This window comes from Leptonotus elevatus, chromosome 14 (assembly GCF_054856555.1).
Source record: "Leptonotus elevatus isolate MCC_2025b chromosome 14, RoL_Lele_1.0, whole genome shotgun sequence".
NCBI lineage: Eukaryota > Metazoa > Chordata > Actinopteri > Syngnathiformes > Syngnathidae > Leptonotus > Leptonotus elevatus.
This window is the reverse complement of record NC_141252.1, coordinates 13,563,470-13,583,460: the sequence shown is the minus strand read 5'-3', so window position 1 is coordinate 13,583,460 and position 19,991 is coordinate 13,563,470. Positions and strand designations below refer to the sequence as shown.

Sequence of the window (19,991 nt, the reverse complement as noted above, 5' to 3'; positions counted from 1 at the left end):
TCCCCTTTGGTCGGGGTTCAGCACTCGTTAAATTCATATTCTAATCTCAATCTGCCACTGACACCTCAAATGAGGAATAGCATTACTCTTCTAGGTTGCTGTATACATACAGTACGTAATATAACAGACATCTCACTCTTTCTTGCTCTTTTTCTGTCCTCTCTGTCTCACGCCACCTCACCACATAACTCTCCATCTGTTCTGGAAAAAGGCTCCGTATTGGAAGTCCAGAATCCATGTTCCAGTCACAGTTTAGCTCCAGCCATGCTGTGGGAACCAGCAGCGGCAAATGTGCGTGTTGTCTGCCTCTCCTCTCTCTTGCTGCACCGCCACTCTGCTGTGCTGCAGTGGATGCTCCAAACAGTGCGCTCGCAACTCATCGCAGCGGCGGTCACAGCATCTCACTGACATTTAACCGCCGTTCTAGCCCTGCTTGGTTTTCCGCCATCACTTGTGATCAGTGCGTCTGAATAAATATAAGAGCGAGGCTGCATACAGGTGGAGAGCTCAGGAAGTCTATAATTCAGTGTACCTTGCACATGACTGTGTGATTTTCTGCCGTCTTCGCTGGCAAATCAGCTCGTGCTCTTAGATGCCTCCTGCTTGTAGACACTTTGCCAGGTAAGTTAGTTATCTGGTCCTCATGTGTTTTACTCTGCATGTGCTGATTTATAGTGGGGAGCTTTTTGCATTGCTTTTAATTCTCCCCAGAGGGATTCTATTTTGGCAAAAGTTATATAATTCAAATGTGCCTGTTTGATAATGCAGCCACACTGTATATTTGCTATTGAGCAGTGCAATAAATTCGGGTTGACTGCAGCAACTTGAAATCCTGGTGCAGAAATAGGAGTTGCTGTATGCACAATGCATACTTTTTGTTATTGTACAGACAAATGCAAATACCTTACTAAGGTATTTGTTGGGCTTTCTGTTTTAAGTGTATTTATTGAAAAATGCATTATTGTTATGTCATTCTCATTGGAGGCATTCTTACACCGTTTACATGCTTGCATGCGAGGGAATACTGTCTGAACTTGCAGGGGTGTGCGCAGTTGTATGTAAACTGTCATGGAGGGTGGGTCGTGCGTGGAATGTACTTACTGTATGTGTATCATTGAATGCTTTTTTTTTTTTATGTATATCATCAGTCTCATTTCCTGACTGGTTGTAAGGTTACTTTCAGGAAATTCTCATCAGTGCTTCATCAGTTATTGGCTGTCATTACTTCATGAGGGTATTCCTATTTCTTGTTTGAAGTCATCCCACTTTTGGCACTGAGCAGGCTGTTAGAAGAGATGCTTGAGGTCCTCCTTGTCCATTGCTGCACTGCAGACAGACTCTCTCCCGCCCAGGCTGCTACGTGTTACTTTACTTCAATCCAGACAGTGTAGGCTTAGAGAGGCTCTTCATCTATCAGACTGTGCCATTTGAGCAGATGGTTGTAGCCGAGTACCTCCCAGCAGTCGGCACCATGGTGTATTTGGAAGTGCAGGTGGCATTATCAGTTGGGAGTTTGAGTTTGGCATTCCCGTTGCTTTGCTTTGATGAGTAAGTCTGTAACACCACCTTGCTGACGACTCAGGGATCCCTTGTTGCTCTAAATGAACAGCGGATCTCCCGCAACGATGTTTGGAGTCACCAAATGGTTCGCCGTCATCCGTCCTTGGGGCCTCTTCCTACTTGCCTGCCGCACTGTGCTTCACACTGACTGTGTTATGTACCCATGAGGCTATATCCTCGATTAAAACGGCAAGATTCCATACAAAACAGCACGAGGACGCTTTTAGAAGAGTTGTTGTCAAAATATGACTATTGCATTACGAATGGAGTCAAATTGTCCATATTCATAATTAACAGATTGTACATCAATAATAAATGTGAATGTGTGGTGCATGGAATACCAGAGTAGAAGTTTTGTATCCAACCATTGTGACAAAATGAAACACAAATGTGTTTATAAGATTGCATCCAATCAATAAACATACCGAAGATGGCACTATAGGGGAAGGTTGTCACATGGGTAAATTGTCACATTGTAATTATCTTCTCTACCAAAGGGTGCAACTAAAAAGTAAAATGCTAGTTATCTTCCTGTATAGAGTCAAAGGTCATGTCATGTCTGAGAAGAGAATAGAATAAAACAAGCTTCTTCCAGATTTAAATTTTAGTCGTGACTCGTGATACATGTGGAATTGTTACAGTAGAGGAGAGATTAAGGCATCTTCTCATACCTCAGTCATTGTTCTGCTTTGAGCTAACTTTAAACTAGAGCTAGTATCTGCAAACATAGTAGTTTGGTACAATGTGTCATTTTTGGGGTTAGTTGTCACATGTGCAAAGAATGGGCCAATGAAAAATTTTGCCAGAATTGCCATTCAGATGATGAGTGGATTTTTTTTGTCAGGTTTTGCTTGAGTGTTAGAAATGGATCTTCCGGTTGTTGGCTGGTTTAAAATTAATGACCAATTTTCTTTTTTCTTTTTTTCAATTTAATCTTGAATTTTCAGTTTAAGAAAGACAAAATTGACTTTTAAGGCTGAGAGCCATGGCCTATGTGCCATCAGTTCCTAAGGACTTTTATGTAGTGCATGTTGCATATTATGTTAACATTTATTCATTGACTACGCGCAACAACATTTTCAAGCACAATAATAAGTGTTTTCTGTGCCTCTGTTGACTTTGATTAAAAAAAAAAAAAAGAGTGACAATAATTTTGTCGCTGTTTCATTAGTTGCAAAATCCAGGGTGACATCTTACCCACAACTTACCTATTATAAATGCCGGTTTGATTGCTTATAACTCAGCACTGATACAAAATATGAAAATGACATGAATACAAAATATATACCTGATTTGGTCTTTTATCTGGTATACATTTTTTATATATGATGTAGTCTTTCCCCTATGTATCCCGATGTGCTCTATGTCTCCTTTTTGTGAATATAGTGGCCATTCACTCCTTGAGGGCCAAATCTGACATGGCCCTCCTTCTATTGTATCTCAAGCCAGCTCTGTGGTTTTCATTCACACCAAGAACTTTTGCTATCATCTAAACAGCCACTATAAATAAGGATTTCCAGGCCTTGAGTGCACTGTGTATAGCCACAGACATTTTGTCACAAATGACTGAAAACAAAACTAATCTCCTTGCCACACTCTTGCAGTTGCCTGCTTGTTTATCTGTCAAGACCAGGCACTTCGTTCTTCACAATAATCCTTTAAAACAAAGTTCATCAAACTTCCATGGCTGTTATATTAGCATCCAAGCCCATGTGCATGCTGTTACCCAAGTATGGCGACTTCATGGCTTTCGGCAGTCCTGAATGAAATCAGCTTAGAGAGCTGCATGTTTAAAGATATGAAAGTAACAATGCAGCTGATGATCAATAAACAATACTGCTTGTCCTTTCTGTCAACACAGCCCACAAAAAAAGATTTTCAAATGGGCTCACATTGCCCTTGCAGTTTTGCACTTTTGCAGGCATAACCTTTGAGTTTTTTCGCACCAGAATTTGGTCGAATGTTTGCACAAACTAATTAACAATAATTTGATGGCTCTAAATTGTCCAATGGTGCGAGTGGTTGTTTATCTATATTTGCGCTGCCCCTCGTACTACTGCCAACATTAAAAATCAGCGAATGAATGAATTAATAAATAAATAGAAGTGAAAATAAAAATGAATATATAAATATAATACAAAACTTAATCACAAAAAAATTATATAAATGGAAATAAAAACAACAAAATTGATACATTTAATTTTATTTCCGTTTATATAATTTTTTTGTGTTTGAATTATATTTTATATTTGTTTTTATTTTCACTTGTATTTATTTATTTTAATTGTTAATTTTTTGGGGGCAGTTTTGGACCTCCATACTAAGTCAGCCAGGATAGCTAATGAGTATCATCATTATCTAGAAAATGTATGACTAAATAAAGTACAGTAATTATAAATGTTGTTTTTATATTTAAAAACAACAACAACAACTGATGGGACACCAAGCAGAGGATATAGAAAGTAAACAACACAGGTTTTCTATACTATCCTGTAATTTACTCACCTTTAAAAAATATGAATACTGTGTGGAAAACAAACAAAGGCGCTGTTTACATAAATTTACACACCCTAATTTTACACGAATAACTTGGAACGGTTGATGTTTTTCAGTTATAAAAACATTTTTTCTATTTTCACTGAACCTTGAATAATTGCAGCTACATTTATAACATGCCATGTATTGTAGTACTTGACAAAACCCCGATAAAGTAGGTGTACTGGCCAGTGTCCGGTGCATTAACTTGGCCGACAATAACAGGATCAAGATTAGTCTTGTCATCTGCTATGATGCTTTCAAAAACTTGACAGGGGATCACAGAGCAACAAGAGCGGGACAAATACTTCTGTTGAACCACAGAGAATGATGCTGTCACATTCACTTCTTAACCAAAATGAATGACTCAGAAGTGTGGTTTGAATTTGATTGCGACTACAGCTTGCTTACATAATGCGTTTTCCTTAGCTTTGATTAGGTTAGCGTGTGTTTGTCAGGCTTTGTTTCATAGTGTAACTGACCTTGTCATTATTTCCCTGATTTGTTCTCGGATTTTATTTAGGTGTTTCCCAGGGTGAATAACGTACTGGGTGTAAACATACAAAGATTAAGACTTATTGTGACACCAACAGTCATGGTCACTCAAACCCTGAGGCTAGTAAACAATTAAAACAGCTGTCAAATATCCTGTCATCACTCTGCATCTTGACATGTAGCTCTTGCTGTGAGAGCGTGTGTGAAATATCGCCATGGGCAGATTGCAATGCTAATTTCCATAATTTTATACGACTCGGTGATAGCAACAAAAGGAGCAATTTATCCAAAGTGGGTAAGAGGTTTTTAGATTTGATCTGTCTGTGGTTGAATGTTTGCAGCTTGTTGTGGATGTGATGTGATTTTGAATTGCTATAGGGACACATCAGTTTTCATTGGCGGAATTAAAAATGAAAAGGAGCGGTAGGCTCATCTGCTTGAGAGTGTAAATGCAGTGGCAAGCATGCATTTGGAAACCAACAGAAATGGTCACATTCGAAAGAAAACAAAACCGCAACCACAAAACCTCAGTTGACTTTTTACTGTATTGTTCAAAGTTGCCTTGCTGCTGAATGCGCCTTGAAATGGGTTTCAGAGAAACGTTTTATTTTGCTTGTAAACATATTGCACTTGAAATGGCTGATATATGTATACGTTATATCATTGATATCAGAGTTGGGCATTTCGTCAATCCATCAATGATGGATGCCCGTTTTGTTGATGATTAACCAATAATGGGAAACTTTGAAAAATTGACGCACCAAGCATTGCCAGAAGTAGGTTTTCGTCCATCAATGTAATCATCATTATTAACCGGGTTAGTATCAATGGACCTGTTTCGTTGATGAATGAAATACTGACTACGTTTACATACAGGCAATGACCCTTTTAAAACCCGAATATTGCCAATATTCGGGTTTTGAAAGGCCATGTAAACACGCGCAATCGGAATATCTTGAATTAACGGGGCATTGATTTTTGTTGTGCGCACGCTCACAACTTGTTCTTCGTCTCCTTTTCTTCGCTTATTTGTAGTCGCAAGGAATCTCGGTCTTTGTAGTAACGACTTGTATGCGCAGCGCCGATGTCCCACTCGCTACACGGGCCTCGCTTGAATACATTGATTTCTCCGCGGCGTTTTCACGTTATATTGTGTCTCTGTGGCGAAAATGCCACAGTTTGTGACACGTTAACTATTCATGTGAGACAGACGCGACACCACTCGTAATGCTTAAACAATGTTAATCTCCACCTTGCAGTGTTCAACAATACCCGTCTGTGTAGGAACATTAGATGACACACACATAGTTCCGCTTTATCCGATCGAGTAAGTCCGAGCTTCTGGCGCGTACCGACAAGAACCGCACTTCTGGAGCGAGTAGGAATTCGACTACTATATTTAGCGTGGTGGGTGACATAAATAAAATTCATTTTATTGACTAGTTAAAGTTAGAAGCGCAAATGACGTCTATTTTTGCCATGAAGTCATCCATGCTTCGCCTCCTTTACATCGGGTTATTCCAAACGCTATTTATACGGGGGTAACTCTGTCAACTTGCGCATGTAAACGTGTTATTCCAATTGTTCCAGAAACCTGATTTCTGACCATATCCCGAATAATGCCTGCCTTTAAATGTAGTCAATTAACACTTCTCTCATGGGACTGCGGCCGAGCTACTCTTTTTCTCCTGCAGTAAATAAGGAATATTGTCGCTGTCCTGTGAAAAACACTTATGTCCGTATTTGTCTCTTTTTTTTTTACGTTTATGGGATGAATCTGAATGCAGACATCCCAAAAACATAAATAAATAAATAAATAAATAAAAAGACATAAGTGTTTTTCACAGGACAGCGACAATATACCAGGTATGCTAACTTCCTTTTTCCCATTATGGGAAAAAAACATGCTATGTTTTTAGCATTTGGCCTACATTTCACCAATAGGTTTGAACAATTTTGCAGTACGTTCGAATGACATAGCCCAGTCAAAACTGCTTACTCCATATTGGCTCCTCCATGCTTACATAAGCACTGCACACAAAACTAAACAGTAACATAATAAAAAGTCCATCAACTTTTTTTAAGCTATTCCAGCATTTTGAGAACTGAGTGTGTGCAGAAGCCACAAACCATGCAGTTGGCCTCAAGAGATGGAAGATATTGGCAAACATGAATGATGCAGCACTGCTTCAATACTCCAATGATAACGTGTCTCTGTTGGGAATCCCCACGTATAGGGCCCCTTAATAATTGTCGCTGGCTAGTGGTGAGTTGTGGGCCCCGAGAGATGGCCGATTTTGGTCCATATCAACGACATAAGTGAAACGGACATTGCAATGACGTGGGATTTGGAAATGTCCCAACTACCTTAGTAGGCAGCCATCAGTGGGGAGCCATCAACATTGAAATAAGACCGGAACATGATAAACAGGACCAAAACGTGCAGAGACATGTCAAGAATTGTTAATGACATTTTGGGAGGTAACACTTCGGGTTCACACTTCTTTGCATGACATGGGCTGAAAGCAGAGTGTGGCCCAGCTTGTTCCCTCAATTGAGTGGTCAGTTGATCCACAGCGCTGGTGTCAAATGTGTCATTTTGGAGCGTTTGTGATGTGTCAGTTGCGCTCATGAGACCGTGTGAAGCACAAACGATTGTCAGCGCGCTCTGTCTGCTGGGTTAATGCTTTTGACTTCAATCAGTGTCCAACTGACTGCATCGACTTCTCCTGTTGGAAAACATTCCCAAATCTCGGGTGTACACGCACAAACATGTTGGAGGTCATTAAGATGCTAAATTGTGGTCTCGTCGCAGCAAGGTTCTGTCCTAATACAACCTATCGTCACCGAAATGCAGTAAAAACAACAACAACAAAAACTATAGAACACTATAAAATGTTTCTAACCTCTTGGCTAAGGTTCAATGGGATCAGCTCCACCTTACCCGCGACCCAAGCGAGGAACATACAGTCAATTGTAACTAATATACAGTATAAAAATAGATGTATGTTGTATCATTTCTATTTTCCACTAGTGAGTTCCTGACAGTTTCATGAGTTGGCTCATGCAGAGGCTGTTATGACTGTGTTTGGCTTGGGTCATATGTGACTGTTTTTGTGTTGAGTCACGTGGTCATTGTGTTATGATGCTGATGTTGTCAGTTGCTTATGCAGTTACCAAGTCCCTTATGATGTTAATGTAAGAGGTTGATGTACTAGCCACTCTTAGTTTATCTAGTCGTATGTGGTTACTATGGCCTTAACGATGATAATGATTTGTATTCCATGTACAGCAATTTGCATGCAGCGGTGGTTGTTTTAAAGTGCTTTATAAACAACGTTGAGTTGAGTATGATGATGATGTATTAGCCAGACTTAATTTGCCTAGTTTTATGCAGTTACTCTGTCCCTTATGATGAAAATGTATGATGATGGTGTATGAGCCACTTTTTGTTTGTCTAGTCTTATACAGTTGCTATGTTTCTTAAGATGATAATGTTTTATGATGATGCATTAGCCACTCTTAGTATCTTTCGTCTTATTCAGTTACTCTGTCCCTTATGATGAGAATGTATGATGATGGTTTATTAGCTGATTTTTGTTTGTCTAGTCTTATGCAGTTACTATGTACCTTATGATGATAATATAAGATGATGATGTATTAGCCACTCTTAGTTTGTCTAATCTTATGCAGTCTTATCATGTCCATATCTTATGCAGTTCCTTTTCCCTTGTTATGATAGTGTAAGGCTGTTACTATGTCCTAAATGATGATAATGTAAGATGATGTATTAGCCACTCTTAGTTTGTCTAATCTTATGCAGTTGCTATGTCTCTTATGATGATGTTTGATGATGATGTATTAGCCATTCTTAGTTTGTCTTGTCTTATGCAGAACTATGTCCCCTATGATGGTAATGCATGATGATGTATTATCCAATCCAATCCAATCCAATCCACTTTATTTCTATAGTGCATTTGATAATATATCAAATAGTAAAATACAATAGGTAAAAAAAAACAAAAAAAACATTAAAAACACCTCTAATGTACATATTACACTGTACACGTTATATAAATAATCACTCCTAATTTCCAGCACTATAGTTGATTACCTGCTTGTAACATAAACGGAGATCCTAATGACTGTCACTCATTTTAGTGGCAGTATTTTTTATGACAAACCGTTTGAAATGATTTTATTGATACTGGTAGTCTGCAATAACTACTTTAGAAAGCGTTTGATACAGCACAAATTCTGACCAAACTCAATTTTATTGACCCCATCCTGTCATTACGACCACCACTTCACATCTCATTTCTTTTGAACGTTCTCAAATCCCGTGTTTGTTTGACACCGCATTGCAAGGCCTTGCTCCCTTGGTTGCCATGGAGACAGCACCACTTGTCAGCAGTGCTGCACTCATTTTTGTGTCTTTGCATAAACCCCCCACCTATCCAAATTTTGCCTCATGTTGGGAACTCACCCATGCCGGCGGTTTGTGTGGGCGGACACACAAGCACATGTGCATGTTTTTGTGACGGTGAGCGAGTGGGAGCAGAATGAGGAAGATCAAAACAAGTTGGGAGGTTCGGGGCTGAGGGGACGGGACGGTTGGAGGGGGGACATCAGTGCTGCTTTTTTTATTTTTATTTTATTTGAGCCCTGCAATTTAATGAGATACTTTTATTTTATTTTACGACTGACTCGTGACTTGTCTCTGGTGTCGGTACCCCGCCTCTTCAACATGGTTGCAAACAGTTGAAAATGGATGCACGTCAAGTTTACCCATCATTTTTACTTTACACCATTCTCTCAAGTGACCTATTTTCATCTTCTCATCTCGTATTGTTTTTTTTTTTGGTTTTATTCTTGTATTCATAAGCTTTTTTACCAGCCATCTTATTTCCTGCAGGAGCTGAGTCAAAGCAGAGAGTGACTGAGATTCGGAAAGCATTAACATAATGCTTACTCAGAGATTCCTCATATGTCTGCTAATTATGCAGCACGCAACAATGATTCACCAAATGAGCTTGATGTTACAAGAAGTGGTGAAGAGCTAAAATTGGAAAATATTTACTGACACAGTGAGTTGCCGTGATGGCTTGCATCGTCAAAATAAAATGCTTAGCTCGACCGATTGATTCAAAAAGACAAAAACATGTAACGTGTGTAATGTTTTTCGACATCAGGGGCAGTTGAAAAAGTTGCAATTCCACCTTGCTTGTTATCCTTGAAGCAACTTTAACTGGTCAACTTAGGCAAATGTGGTTTTATCCATATTTAGCAGTGAGCGAGAAACATTTACTTGCTTTTTAGCCAATTCAGTTTTTTTTTGTCTTCACTCGCTAGTTGCTAATTGTCTTTTTTTGCTTTTATGTACTCAGCATTTTGTCGCTGCTGCAGCTGCTGCAAACAGCACTGAGGCCATTGAAAGTGAAGCAAAACTGAAAAGTTGCTGTTTGACAGGAGAGACAGTAGACTTTTGCTGTTAATTCTAATAATTGGATAACATTTTATTTTGCATTAGTCTATTGTAAAAACATTTTGTCAGATTACTCTCAATCTTACTGTTTATTGACCAATTATTGTTTATTTGGTATTGTTTAGAGATTAAAAAAGCAACTCAACAAGATTCCACAACAATATCACATGGGAGGGATTGATTTACTTTCTAACTTTTTGAAAGGGATTTATTTACTGGTTCAGTCATTGATTTCCAAAGTAAGAGCAGATGTTTTATTTTGATTAAAGGGACAGAAATGTGAAAAATCAACTTTTTGGAGCTTTTAGCCATGTTAAAATGCCAATTCCTCACCAAAAACACGACCAAAGTTGTGTTTTCCTCCATTCGCCCCTCTATGAGTAATTCTAGGTCATTCTCCTCTCCAAGCACCAGCCCCTCCCAACCTGAAAAAACAAGTTGTTGGCACTTTTTGACGTCATTAGGAGCGGATCCACCCCCGCACCGCCTCTGCTGACTAAACGTCAAGTAGCCTTTATCAGTAAACATTCTGTCCAAATGAATTTAAAACAATCAATTATCCTTCACATTTGCAATGAAATGACGAATGGCCATCTTAAAATCCCCGTTCTTCCCTCTCCTCCCCTCCTCCTCCACGATTTCTTGCGGCAAGGAGCCATTTTGTTTCAAATGTTTCTTGAAGAATTGATGGCTTGCGTTGCGTGGCCATTCAGAGGAGTTTTCAAACGCAGAGCCCCAACAGAAGCCAGCTCGCCGGGGGCGCGGCAAGCACATGGAGAGAGGCGGGGTTTTAGTGAACCGGGCGTTTTACTCTAAAACTAACGAGCAAAAAACCTAATATTTCATTAAAAATTACATCGCCAAGATTTAATCATTATATGCCTATAGTTAACTGTTACTGTTGAGAGGCTAAAAGCAGACGATTCTGACAATTGCAAGTAAAAAAATGGGTCGATGACTTAAATACTTTGCTAATCGATTACTTGTCAATGAATCGATTCATTTGCACTGATAAAACCACCACTTATTGACCTTTGGCCTTGAAAGTTCTAAATCATAGAAACAAGGCCAGAATTATTCACGGATGACCAAATTTTAAATATTTATATTTATTGGATTTGTATCATCAGGCTGGATATTAGAAGAAACTGTTAAAATACTGTAAGAAGTTGTGTAAGCAATGTTAAATATTGACTATTTTCGTATTCGCATTCGTAAAAATATTCCTACCTGGGATGTCATTGGACGACAATTTTGAGGAAAACATTTTCTCCAATGTGAACGGATCCCAATAACTTCTGTCTTTTCTCATGGGTTCACATCAACACACACAGGAGATGTCTGTTTTGAGAAAGAGAATAAAATAGCTTTTAAAATTAAATCGAACTGCAAAGGTTTTGATTTAATACAGAGTTGTAATTCAGGACCAAAATGAATATGACTGTGATTCGTGTGTAATTTCCTTTCTAACTTTGGGCCGAAAAGTATTCTACATCCTGGCCTGCTGGTCAGTCAACCACAAGACACATATCGACAATCACTCACACTCACTTTTACACCGTCACTGAGCGGGAACCGAACCCACACTGCTTTCACGGACATCAGGCGGACGAACCACTGATTGCACCATCAATGACTTGAGAAAAAAGATTTGGCTATTAAATGACAGGATTTGAATTCTGAGCCACATCTCGGTCTAAGTTGCGGCGAGGCAGCGGAACAGGTTATTATGCATGTGAGAGATATTACCATGCAGACACGGCTGTCACAGAGTGTTATGACATGAAGTGAATGAAGATGCTGAGATCTGTGACTGACGAACGTGACCTCTGATGAGAAGAAGACTCGCTGCGTTCCCTCCAGACAAGTCACCAAGGGAGATGGTTCAAAAGGTGCAAGCTCGGCCGTGGCAAATGTGAGTCATCATTGCTCTGAGAATTATACAAAGAGAATGATGAAGTCAGACCAGTGAGGAGATGTTTCAAGGGGCTAAAAGTGGAAAGATGGAAAGCAGCAGCAGGAGAAGCTGATGTTGGTTGTGGATACTTTTGCAAGTTGGTTTTGCCCTAACAATGATCTCCATTGAACTATTTTTACATTTCCAAGAGCTGTAATAGAAAATGATTACAGTACTTACAGTATATATGCATTTAGATGTAGCATAATATACAGGCACTGTCATTATCATTCTCATTTTAACTCTCAATTTGCACTAACACTAATAACACTGAAATGTGACTATATAAATAAAACATTTGCATAAGTTAACATCTTTAATTATTTTAATGTTTCTAATCCCCCTGTTCTATTATTTATACATATTATGCACACCAGTAGATATTATATGCTCTGTACACATTGGGGGTTATATTTCACGGTCAATAAACTAATTCTCGCTGTGCAGATTTTGTGTAAATATTACTGTGACATAATTAGACAAGTTTTTTTACTGACCAAATTTTGATCGTTGACTTCCTGCGTATGCCGCTATAACTCATTCCAACCCAAAGCGTATAAATATGTTTTTTAATACTTTGTCCTTCACTCCCAAAAACATATTTATAAATGTTTATGGTTTTTTTTTAATGCATACAGAAGGCTTGTTATGTTTCGGTTTTATGGGGTTGGGTTGTTTAGTTTTGGGTGTTTCCGTCCTTCTGTGTCATCTGTTTTGTTATGTTGTCCCTGTGTCCTTCCCTTGTCTCGTCAAGCTTCATGTGATCCACCTGTGTTTGCCTGACCTTCCTCACGTGTCAACCAATCAGTGCCCCCAGCCACTTGTTTCTTGCCCAGGTGTGTCTCGTCATGTCAATTAGTGTTGTTGTATTTAGGCCCAATCCCATTACTTCCTTTTCACCCTGCACCCTTTGTCTCGTTTATCGCGCCCCTCACCTTTCTACTTCTTTGGGAAGGGAAAGGAAAAAAAATCCCTCTAGGAATTGAGAATGTACTATCGCTATCCAATCCGCTACGTCGTCACCTCGAACCGCCGCAGCTGCGTGCTGGTTGTGACGTAATGGACGTGACAATAGCGAGCGTTTACCAAAGCACACACTTGTGCCAATTTCTGCCGAAGTAGTAACATTTGATAAAAGCACTATCATTACTATGACATTCAATAAATATTAGCATACTTACATTTACGTGTCACCTGCGTTTTGTTATTTCCTGGTGTCGCCATTACTTCCGCCATTGCTTCCCCGCGGTGTTGCCGAGGGGGCGTGACTGTAGTAAGGGAAAATCGAGGGAGGTCGGGATCTATCTTCGTGAAAAGGGACCTGCAGCCCTCGTCTCTAACCCTCCCCCTACATTTTACGGAGAATTGGGAAACTCCTTTGTTTGCGTGAACGCGCATTCATAAAGGGGAGGGACGAGATGAGGGCTAAGGAGCGGTATTGGGATTGGGCATTAGTCTCCTGTCTTTTGTCCAGTTCTTGTTGGTCCATTGTTTGTCGGTGATGCTGTATATCTCCTTGTTGTTTCGCCCCACGCCTTGCCACGTTTTTGATTAGGACTTTATTGTTTTGTTTGTTTTTTACTTGTTTTTGATAATTAAAGTTGCAATATGGAACTTTTTTTCCTCAAAATAACTTTACAATAAGCTTTTTATTTGACCATTTATGACTGAAATGCCTTCTAATTAGTAGATTAACACCTTAGCTGTTCACAATGGATACTACTGCAAGCCTTTGGCCAATAGTTTTCAGACTGGATTCGGGTTAGAATTTCCCGTGCCCTGTCTGCGGATGTGACGTCATGTGCGCGGTGTGTATGTAAAGAACAATATGTGCAGTTTCATTTTTCGTCAGCAGGTGGCAGTAGCGAATCAAAATGGAATATTCTACGTTCAGTAGCTTTAAAGTAACCTTTTTTTGGACTTCGCCTCTCTCCGCGCCTCTACTTCCTTGCACGTAGGTCCTCAACACCACTACTCCGTGACAAGGCTTTGATACAGCTTCTGACATGAAGAGGTCACTGAATGCTAGTTATTACAAAAAACGGACAGCAGATGGCAGCAGAGTATAAAAGATCAGCCAGGGCCATGTTACAACAAATTTTTTTTGCCAGTGTTTTCAACAGGTTTGTTAATAATGATGAAACGTAGCTATATTCTAATGCTAATTGCTGCAAAATTGAAACATTAAAAAACTATTTTTTGATGAGAGTTTTTATAGCAATGGAACAGAATATTCTGTAGACCTTGCAAAATCAGTCCAAGTCCAGTAAAACAGCAGGGAGTGAAAATGGCTGGGAGTGAATTAGTCGCAATAATAACGACCAAGACAACGGGTTATTGACATTTTTTTTAAGTTGAACGTGCTAGAAAAAAAAACGGCCAATTGTTAAATACATGTACTGTATATAATTTATGTATGTACATATGATATGATACATATTAACCTGAACGATGCTGAATTTCCCTCCCAGGAATAAGAAAATATTTATCAATCTATATAAGTGGATTATTTTGAGTCTTCCCATCGATGTAGTACTGTACTGCTTTCTATTACTCACCGTATCATGCAGTCAGTCACCACAAGAATGCAATTACGACCATTCCCCTACTGCTTGACGGTTAACAGCGGCAGATAAATCATCAATGTGACATGCCCATGACATTGCCAAATTTTAATCAAATGATTTTGCAGTATTGTGGCGCATTAGTTATCACCGTTGCTGTTGCAAAAAGTTTCAGGTTTGGGAACGGGGTTCATCTTGGCTGCGACTTTTCTGTCGGAGCGTCAGGTCCGCTTACTGACGACGGTGTGAATGTGAGTGTTAAAGGCTGTCTGTCTCTATGTGTCAGCCATGTTATTGCCATGTGATGAATCTAGTGAGCCTCTCCTTATGGCCTAACATCAGTTTCCAGGTGACCCGCGACAGAATAAAGAAAAACAGAAAATGGATGGATGATTCTTGAATGAATTTGGCATGAGTGTGGTTTGAAATGTTACAGAAAAAATACGAACGTTTGCACTTTCTTAATCAGGCCTCAGTATAAATGGGAGACAATCGGGATAATATGAACAACCCCATCATCAGGTCTGTGCGGTGATGCAACAAACACTGCCGTATCCTCCCCCGCAACCTTCCCCTCCTCACAGCTGATTTTAGGCTGCTCAAGCCAGAATCCTGCTGACTGGTAAGGAGCAGGGTCATCAGGCCAGGTGGTGCTGCTGTGATACCCGCTGAGCAGCACATGTTTGACATTATCACCTACAGACGTAACTATAGATTAGCAGATTTGCATCATTCATCAGTGTGACTAAATTTGGACTTAAATAAACACGTCTTTAATGTTCATTTTTAAAAACGTCGGCAGTATTTTAAGTGGCTGAGCTCGTTTTCATTGCTATAACAACATGAGCTACATCAAGTGTGTGACTGTTTTCAAAAACGACCACGTGTGCTGTGAGGTATTTTTGGGTGAGTGGACCTCTTGGGGCAAATAAGTCCACTCTTGCTATCATCTGGGAATTTGTAACATGAAGACAGCTTTTGGGCCACATTTCAACTTGCCTGCCAAACGCGAGAGTAAACACGACGTGTGAAAGGCAATTCCGATTGCTACGTCAGCTTTTTGAACAGACTGTGAGTGAGCAGATGCACAATACAGATGGATGCTCGGCTTTTTTTTTTTCTTCATTGTCAAGCATATGAGGAGAGCTCTCGATTTGTCCACCGGGCTTTTACAAAGCTTTCAGTTATGATATTCAAGCTGGCAAGTAAAACATCCCAGGTTCTGACACGTCTTGCTTTTAATGCTCAAGCTTATACTGAACAACTTGTGATACGTAATAAAAAAAAAAAAATCAAGGTTTTGACCAATGCTGATTTTTTTATGCTGAAGCCAATCCCGATTTTTGTCAGAAAAAAAAAAATACTGATTAGAGATTAATCAACAGATTAACAAAAAAATAAATACATAATCCATATCCTTCCCTCAACTCCCATTAACCCCCACCCCATACATTTCAATGGGTGTCAATTCTCCACTGATTTTCGGTATTCATTTGTGGATTTATTTATTTATTTTCAATATTTTTTTCATATTTTAGAATTGTCCTGTTCTTTTAAGGGATTTGATCCCCGTTTTATGTGGAAAATTGAATTGAATTGAATTGAATGAAGAATTTTGGGTGGGTTTGTAAAAAAAAAATAAAATTAAAAAAATCTAATAAATCAATTTGGCCAATGATTGAAGGGCCATAATCGTCCGATTTAATTGGTTGGGCCCTAATTATTTCATCAAGGAATTTAATCATACACCACTAACTCTATTTAAGCAGACATACATATACCGGTACATTTATTTCTAGCTTTGTGCCATTTCTATTTATTTCTGCCCAGCAATTCTACTGTTTTAGACTATATAAGTTTAATAAACAATTGTTGCTTTCGGAATCATTCTAAAACTTTGGAAAAAAAACCATTCAATTCTACATACAATGCTTTGGTTAACTCTTAATTAGCCAATAATATGGTATTCAACAAACAAATTAGGCATTTGATTTGGTGTCAGGAGAACTATCCCATAATATGCTGATGATTCCTTAGAAAAATTACAAATCTTTCTGTGGCTGAGGAGATTTCATTAATATCAAAATGATCAACTCCCATGCGCATAACTTGCCTGGGAGCTCCATGCATCGGCCTCAACGTCAACAAAATCTGATTTCAATCAACATTGTGATGGCTGCCCTCAATCAGAATGGCGGGAATTAAGAGGGTATTTGTGTACGTGTGTGGTTATACATGCACTCATGGGAAATTAGATCTCTTGTACAGTTCTAAAACAATTCCACAATCTAGCCCAAGGATGTGCTTCCTAAATATTGTTTCTGAGACCTCTCCTACATTAGTCATCAAGATATATTGGTTTGCATTTCAGTCTGTGAAACAATTTTGTATTTCATTCCATAAATCTGCTGCATTTGTTGCCTTGGACACAAAATTCAGTTGAATTATGTGTAATATAAGAAAACAATATCAATACCCTTTTGACCCTGTTGAGTCAGGTTTTAATCCAACTTTGTTCCTTTGGGATTCAAGACGCTTCTTCTTGCTGCTGTTTACTCTTTCTGTGCCATCAGTCTCTTTTTACTGTCTACAAAATAAACTGTTGACTAATGGAGATGCAAGGCAACATTCCTTATCTCTTTCACACAGTGAAATTGATATCTGAGCTGCTAAACGCGAACCATGGGCTGCAAGCATCTGTGAAATGGTGATTCAAATTATTTCTTCGTTCTATCTCACACTTTGTATTGATTACATTTGGTGAATCCTTGAATCATTTTGTCATTTGGCCATGATCATAACTTGAAAAAAAAATGAAATAAATTGGTTAGATGAGTATGTGCAATATGAATTCACATGTATAATGGAACATATGGTGTTCCACATGGTTCAATTCTGGGGCCTCTGCTGTTTCCATTGTATTTGTTGTTTCTGGATTCCATCTTAAGAAAACAGCACTGAAAAATGGTTTGAGAGTATAACGAGGGTTTGACAGTGTTTTGCAACACTGAAGGAAGCTCGCCTCCACTTTGTCATAGCCGTTAAAAGACAGGTCTGATGGTGATGTCAGCCCGCTGGAGCACAGTCACGTCGAACACAAGGGCAGGGTTAATATACCTCAGAATAATTTGAGAGTTGCCGCCGTGTATTCAGCTGCAAAGCTGTTACGAAAGGAAGTTACTTCTTGGATTCATTCATATCGAGTATCGGGTGCTGGAAAAAGTCACTGCATGTACAAAGTATGATCGGTACAGATATTTATAATACAGTACTTACAATACAGGGGACAATCACACGGGCAATTTAGGGAGGATTGCACCAACAATTTTTATTTAATTAAAATTCTGTTGCACCAAACTTTAATCCTTGTTTAAAATGAAGACAGATTAAATGTAATCCTCTCTTTAAACCTCTGTTTATTTTTTTTACTTTTAAAACAAGTTTAAATTTAATTCTGTTGCACTAGATTTTAAACTGTGATCGAGAATTAAATTTAATCTGACGGTTTGGAAGGATTAACTTTAACTAGGGTTGCATTTTTGTGGTTCTTTTTAGTAAATTGAGAGACAGGCTCAATCATCTTAAATTGTATAATGAAGAGGAACTTTTTGGTGAGGCACCAGTTTACCAAGGAAATTATTTTGGAGCTGGATAGAAAAACTGGACCAACTATCAAACATGGCAGTGATAGAAATGCAACTGTCCCAGCAATGCAAAAATTCTGTCTTTTCTTTGTACCTTTTTCCAGCAAGCTTTAAGATGAGCGACATTTTCTTGTCTTTTTATTACTTGCCCATGTTGTCCATTCATTTGGTTAGCAAGATTGGTACACAGGGTGAGCCTCTGCTGAGCCATTAGAATATAGCCGATTAAGTTAACAAGTAACATAACATGGAGGCGGCGTGGTTCAGTGGTAGAGAGGTCTTCTTCGAACCCAGAGGTTGCAGGTTCGATCCCATGCCATTGTGATCATGTCGAAGAATCCTTGAGCAAGATTCTGAACCCCCAGTTGCTTCTGATGCTGCATCATCAGTAGATGAATGAGTAGTCAAATGTAAAGCGCTTTGAGGGCCTTGTAAGGTGGAAAAGCGTATCATTTACCATTAGGCTAACGTTTTTGGTAGCTAACATGTAATGTTTACCATAATCGAAAAGTACCCGTTGAAACAGGCTTGGGGTCCTGACAGCACACTTTCGATGAGTTAGCCAATTTTATTGCATAATTAATTTTAATTTCAATATCCACAATGATCCCTCTTGATTTAAATCAGGGTTCCCCAATTCCGGCCCTTGAGGTCCGGAGTCCTGCAGGTTTTAGATGTTTCCGCCTACCAACACACCTAATACTAAAGATCATCAGGTATGCTGATGAGCTGATTATAAGAATCAGGTGTGCCAGTTGGCAGAAACATCTCAAACCTGCAGAACTGCGGATCTCTAGGACCGGATTTGGTGAATCCTGATTCAAATCACGTTAAACTCTGTTTAAAATCAGTTAAACTGAGTTTTACTACACTGGGATTCATTTGTGCTTAATTTGGAAACCGGATTAACTAATTTTAAGGCTAATTTGACTCAACTCTGATTATAGCTAATCTTAGATTAAATTAAACTTTTTTTGGTCCAACCGAACCTTTTTGGAATGTGAAAGGGAAACGATCTACAGTACCTGATATATACACCAACTGTGAGAACATGAAACTTTGAAAGTGTAAAACGAGATTTGACTGTAAGGAAAATAAATCATGCCCCAGCATGCTTCCACACCTCAAGTACAATAATAATAGTAATACACTAGACTTGTATTGTGTTGAAGGAAAACGGGGAAATTTGACTACCACTGTAAGGAATTTAATTGAAATCTTTGTTGTGGGTGCGTTAATGGTTTTAAGTAGCAGTAATCTCCATGTCCTCAGCCTAGTATTGGCAATACTCTGAATGGGGCGTCAAGTATGTAGACTAAATGGTAAATGGAGTGTTTTTTATAGAGCGCTTTAACTACACTTTATGGTGCCCAAAGCGCTTTACAAAGCCTCACATTCACCCATTCACGCACACATTCACACACCAGTGGTCGACTACTGCCATGCAGGGCCCCTGCCAGGTCCACTGGGAGCAAATCGGGATTCAGTGTCTTGCTCAAGGACACTTCAACATGGTCACCGGGGGTGAGGATCAAACCCACCTTTCTACCACTGAGCCATGCCACCCCAATAGGGAGGCTACGGAAGAGTGTGGGAGTCCAGAATTGTGACTGATATACAATTATTCATGGTATTGAATTGGAATCAATCATAAAGATAGGATTCGAACCAGCAGAACTAGCTTTGCCTGGATGAGTTAACATTTGTTTTTCTTGTCAATACATTATAATGTGAATGAGGGAGTCCAAGTA

General features: G+C 39.1%; 1 protein-coding gene across 1 annotated transcript in view; it reads left to right on the top strand.

Moving 5' to 3' along the window:
* LOC147163075 (uncharacterized) overlaps window positions 1-19,991 on the top strand; it is a 138,218-nt gene that overhangs the window by 35,278 nt on the left and 82,949 nt on the right. The gene's annotated exons all lie outside the window — the stretch shown is intronic.